General features: G+C 38.7%; 1 long non-coding RNA gene across 2 annotated transcripts; it reads left to right on the plus strand.

The window, feature by feature from the left end:
* Window positions 1–3118: 3118 nt before the first annotated feature.
* Window positions 3119–5356, plus strand: LOC113053783 (uncharacterized). 2 transcript variants are annotated; one of them, XR_003277311.1, is made up of 5 exons: window positions 3119–3180; window positions 4112–4220; window positions 4366–4455; window positions 4984–5168; window positions 5236–5356. It is a non-coding gene; the product is annotated as an uncharacterized LOC113053783 (long non-coding RNA). The 2 variants fall into 2 exon arrangements; XR_003277312.1 differs by lacking the exon at window positions 4366–4455 and adding an exon at window positions 4570–4633 and having other exon boundaries at window positions 4931–5168.
* The last annotated feature ends 631 nt before the right edge of the window (window positions 5357–5987 follow it).

A 5987-nucleotide genomic window follows, 5' to 3' on the forward strand; every position in this document is an offset into this window, starting at 1 on the left:
GTGTTGTTCTGCGTTTGGATGTCTGTGTTCCGCCTTCCACCATCTTGGACTGTGTCGTCTTCCCAACGTTGTTTGTGTTCCAGTTTGTTTGGTTTCTGTCTCTAATTAAAACTTTATTCATACTCGCACTTGTTTCCAGCTTCTCCTTCACCCAGTCATCACAGATACTCCCTCAGTGTTCAGGTCTTTGATGAATGTGTTGCACCAAGTACTCTTCGGGCAGCCAGGCTTCCGTTTTGGCATCCTATTCCCGTCTCTGAGAAATGTCCCTTAGCGACAATGTCCACTAGGGGTCGACTTGAGGTGTGACAGCATGGGCGTAGGTTTGGTCTCAGCTTTGGTGGGGACACCCCCATACCCCCCCCCCCCTTTTTATTTCAGACTGTTGGCAATACAGAATATCACAATACTGAAGTGAATCTACTTCATCTTATTATATTGTGCCCTGACCCCGATATACCATCCTGTATACTGTCCCTAAAGAGCTAGTACAACTGTATAATCTCAAAAATGCACTCTTAAAAAATAAATAAATAAATAAAACACCTGAGACTGTAATGCTGAACAACCAAACATTTATTAACATAAATTATTATGTACATTAGTATTTACACTAACAAAAAATACTCTGCCACAAGGAAACAAATCTAAATAAATAAATATAATAACATTTTTCTATTATAAACACTATTTACCCTCCAGTAGATTCACGTTTATGTTGACTGCAAGATTCTAAATTGACATTCAGTTACTTGCTAACGTAGCATTCTATCATCCTGGGTAACACATACTATCAGCAGTTTATACTATTTTCCACAGTAGAATCTGCATTTGAAAGCCTGGTCATTTACTACTGCTAGTTTATTTGTGTGGCTAGCTAGTTATTTTGCTTACTTACACTCTGACTCTGCTTTATGAAAAAGCTTCTTTTGTCCCTTTTGCATAAGGCATCTCTACAAGTAAAAAAAAGGGTAAAAAAAACCCGGAATTATTTAAATGTTTTTACTCTGGCCTTTGTATGTGGCAGAGAGACAGCCCTGGTAACTTACTGTCGGCGTTGTCAACATGCGCGCACACACACACACACACACAGTGCGTGCATCACCCGCTCGCTGCTAGTGCAAGCACAAAAGTAGTCTGTCAGATACCCCGCCGCCAATCAAATTACAGCGTTTCTTTTACTGTCATCGTGGCCGTTAGAATCGATCCAAATAGCAGTGCAAAAATACAAATAGAAGTTTAAATGAGCTTGCTAAATACTGGTGGGGACAAATTTGTCATCTCAAAATATTGATAGGGACTAGTACCTAGCGTCCCCCCTTAAACCTACGCCCATGTGTGACAGTATACTTCTTTGTTGGTTATATGATTTCTGGATGATGTTTGCAGAATTTGTTGCAGGCAGCATTTGTGGAAAACCTTCAGTCGTTATTCAATGCTCGCTGTCACTTTCCACGTCTCTGAGGTGTGTGTTGCCTTCGGGATGATGATGGCATGTAGAGCGAGAGAGCCTTAGTGATCCGGCAAGTGAAGTCAAATGTCTCCATTGCTTGTGATTGTACTGCTCAAATATGTAAATTGTTCAACTTCCCCAATGCGTTGTTGGCCGATAGATTTTGGGACATTTGATTGGTAGTGTCCAATGCGCATGACCTTCATATTGGGTGCAATAAGTCCTACCTGTCAAGCCTCACTGTCCAGATGATGCATTAGGTCCTGTAGACTTCTCTGTGTTTGACCAAGTAGAGCAATGTCATCTGTCAAGATTGGCAAAATAGCAATCATTCACCCAGGGGATCCCTTACCCCTCACCCTTGCCAGCAGTCAGTCCAACAAGTCCTCCAACTCATACGACCGTATGGGTCGTTTGTCACTATCCAAAAATACGACCCACACGAGCGTTCTCTAAATTAGCGCCCCTATTGGCAACAGGAGGTATGATAAATGAACTTTCGCCTAAATGCATTGTGGGTTTATTTTAACATGTTCGCTATTTGCGTTTTGAATTGTTTGATTTAAACTCTCCCAGATGTTCGTGGATTTTGATGATATGGATTTTAGATGACTTCGAGACATGTACAGGTAAGGTTTTCTCCCGTCTCATAAAGTAGTCGATCGTTTATGAATAATATGAGTTTTTATTTTCAAATCGATACTGGACACTGTATGTCCTATTAAACCAGTTTGACGTTCAAATCATTTAATCGAAATCTGCAGCTTTATAAAGTTAGTTTTCATTGTGATATTCGTTTGAAATTCGCCTGTGGTGGAAAGAGGTCATGTAAAAGTCGCGCATTTACCATGTTTTTACCATAGTAACATGTCGCTGAACCATGTCACGTGTTATAAAACCTCAGTAACCACAACTCAATGTATCTCCCGTCATAACTGTAGTTTTACTTTGGTATTTGTAGTATAAACACGTTACCATGCTTTTCACCACAGTAACTGTGCTTATTGTGTACTCTTTAGTTAAGTAACACATTTGCCATGCCTTTAATACCTTTTTGTAATGTAATTGTGATTCAGTGTTTTTTTTCTTTTCAGTTTTGCAGTTTCTTCATATCACATACATCTCCAGCTCCTACAACAACATTCAGTGTCCAGCAGCTCTTTATGATGCTCTCTCTCTCTCTCTCTCTCTCTCTCTCTCTCTCTCTCTCTCTCTCTCTCTCTCTCTCTCTCATTTTCCTTTCCTATTTTTCTGAACTGTAATTCATAAATAAGTCACACATATTTTTCTTTCTTTCTCTTGTTCATCATGGCATATTTTCACAGCTCAGAATCAGATTTTGATCAGTTCTTGTATTAACAGGGAACTTGTACTCGAAGCTCAACTTGAAGAAGTTTCCAGTGAAGATGAAGTCCTTCAAAGGTTCGACACAGGTAATGTTGAAGATATGTAGTTATAACTGATTTACTTTAATTAATTTATCCTTACTTTATGTTAATAACCTTCCCTATAGTCCTTCCTTTCAAATATTTTGTTCACAGATCATTTCTAACACACTGTCTAAACATGTATGTATTAAAACAACAACAACTTGTTACTTTTTCTTTATTCCAGCTGAAAAGGAAGACCATGGGCCTGTCAAACCTTGTTTGTGGAGAGGGATGAATTTGACCATCTTGTGTGTTTACGGAGAAGACCAAAAGCTGCTAAGGCAGATATTTCCAGAGGTACGTCTGTGTTGATCTGAGCACCTCGACAGAACTTTACTGCAGTTACATTTTGCACCGAATTTTATGTTTTTTACTTTTTTAAATACCTCACGACCCCATCAGTACAAACCCTGTGCTATGTCAAAGTATTAATAATTCAAACAATTTCAGCAAATTCATATGATATTGTACAAGCGTACTCTCCAGCTTTTCCTCCTGCTGTCATTGACCATCGCCTCAGCTCTCATGCAGACTGTGTCCATTTTAAGTAGTCAGAGCGTTATATCCTAAAGTTTATATTGAGTCCACTGTATTCTTTATTAGCACCGTCTTAACCCGTTCTAACAGTACATGATATCTGTCCGCACCTCACAGTCTGCCTTTATTTCCATGTTGATTTTAATTGAACACGTCTGTTTAAAAGCAAGTCAGGAAATGCTGTGTAACTTGTCATGTGACACATCAGATCTTCAGTTAATTTGGCCAAATTAGATCATTTAAGGCTGTTCACACCAAGAATAGTAACTACAATAACTATTTTAGCATCCACACCAACATCAACCAATGATAAAGTTATGTTTATTAATATACACACTGCAGCGACGTTGATGTCTGCCACTTTAAATGATCAAGCTTTTGAAATGTGCATTTTGATTGGCTGTTTAATGTTCATCAGCTGGAAAATATATTCCACTGATGTTGTTCCTCTGTGTCATTAAGTATGGACTCATCCTTGGTATGAAGAGGTCTTTAAACTGCTTACAACAATCCTGCTGCATGTTATAGTGTAGAAAATAATTGAGAATAATATAGCTTGAAGATACAGCTTTCTTCCCTCTCATTTTGTTAAACTCAAACGCAAGATTTTGCCTTTCTTTGCTTGTTTGTCTTCATCTTAGTCCTTTACTCTCTCCACTCACTCACACATTCTCTCTTGCTCTGTTGTAAGGTACAAACAGAGCGGATGGTTGCATGATGGCCTCTTTCAGGTTTGTCAACTGAATGTCTACTAGTGTGGCTCAGCAAGTTCCTGTCATGATCAGCCCTCTCCAAGAAAGGTTTGTAGAAAATTGTAATCAATATTCATTTAATCCTCTAACCTGAATCTTTTGGTGAATTTACTTAATTATATCTGTCTTAATTCATATGTAATAAGCAATAGTAATTAAACATGGGGTTAATAGACATATTTTTGTTTTACAGCTGAAGAGCAAAAACACAAAGAACATCAGTCCTGTTGGGGATGAGGAATGAACATGGCTCTATTGTGCCCAAACAGAAAAGAGTGAAAAGGTGCTCATCCCCATTGATGTGTCTGTATTCAAGCAATGCATTAGTACAGCATATGATGTTGATCTCTATTCAAGTCAGCAATTATCATTTTTCACATATACATCTTTTTATAAGTCCTAGAATGAACAAATCATCAGGGCATCATTTCTGGAATTTGGGCAGAAAATGACTGAATATGGTGAGTACTGACACCTGCACCTGTATTCACCAAAACTATTTTTCTTATGGACTTACAGTTTTTGAAGGAGGATGAAGTCAGTTGATGGAGAAATGAAGAACGAGATGTGTTGTATATGAAGACTTCAGATGCAAAAGCCTTTAAGTTCTGTATGAAATGTTCTTCTAAGAAGAATTTTAGAAGAAAACTTCAGGTGGAACTTAGATGCCTTTGCATCTGAAGTCTTCATATGTACTATGAGTTTTCAATACATAACTGATTTGTTATGACTGTTTTTATTATTTTCTACTTGTACAGAAAGACTGCAGTAGAAGGAAAGCTGGTACTGAGAACATTTGTCTTCACTCCAGACTAAAGAGAAGCGGGTCTGAGGCCAGAGATGGAGGAGTCAATGGTCACCAAATGCAGCGCTGCAGCCTGAAACTGTGAAGACTGAATTCCCAAACAGCTGTGTGACTGCACAGATGTTACGGCCATAAAAGAAACTTCACAACTGAGAGCCCATACCTCCAACAACCTTCAACAGGAATCAATGGTATGTCCATTACAACAATTCTAAATAATAATAATATATAATTGACACAATGATTTTGTCTCTCCAGGACATCTACGCAAGGTTTTTCTTTTGTTGAGGACCGTCAGAGACTCCAGCCACACGAGCCATGGATTGCTCTCAACATCACCATCAGACAGACATTATCACAGAACCAGCACCAGCAGACTGCAAAACAAGTTCCTTCAACAGGCAATCAGACTGAACTGAACTCGTACCAGTAACACCACACACACACACACACACACACACACACACATACACACACCAGCAGCCTCATACTGTGTGCACTGCACTCTATCAGCTACACTGACTGGACTCTGACTCACTATTATTCTGCAACCTGATATTCTGTTTGCACTAATTCATACTGTACTGAAAGTGAAAGTGACGTGACATACAGTCAAGTATGGTGACCCATACTCAGAATTTGTGCTCTGCATTTAACCCATCCGAAGTGCACACACACAGAGCAGTGAACACACACACACTGTGAACACACACCCGGAGCAGTGGGCAGAGGTATATCTACAGTATACAGTGATTGTTGTTAATTGTTTTCATTTTGTTCTCTCTGTATAGTATAGTATTGCACTATATTTTCTACCTGTATTGAGCTCTTATGTATACGGTTTATATTTTTGATACTGTATATGTGTTGCAAATATATTCAGTACTTGTCATGCTGCAGTTTGCAGAAAAGCATTTTACCACCTGTATACTTGCATTCATGGTATTGTGATAATAAAATGATTTGATTTGAATTGGTCACATGACTTGTTCATCAGTTGTATTGTTGTG

Source organism: Carassius auratus, chromosome 34 (genome assembly GCF_003368295.1).
Source record: "Carassius auratus strain Wakin chromosome 34, ASM336829v1, whole genome shotgun sequence".
Lineage (NCBI taxonomy): Eukaryota > Metazoa > Chordata > Actinopteri > Cypriniformes > Cyprinidae > Carassius > Carassius auratus.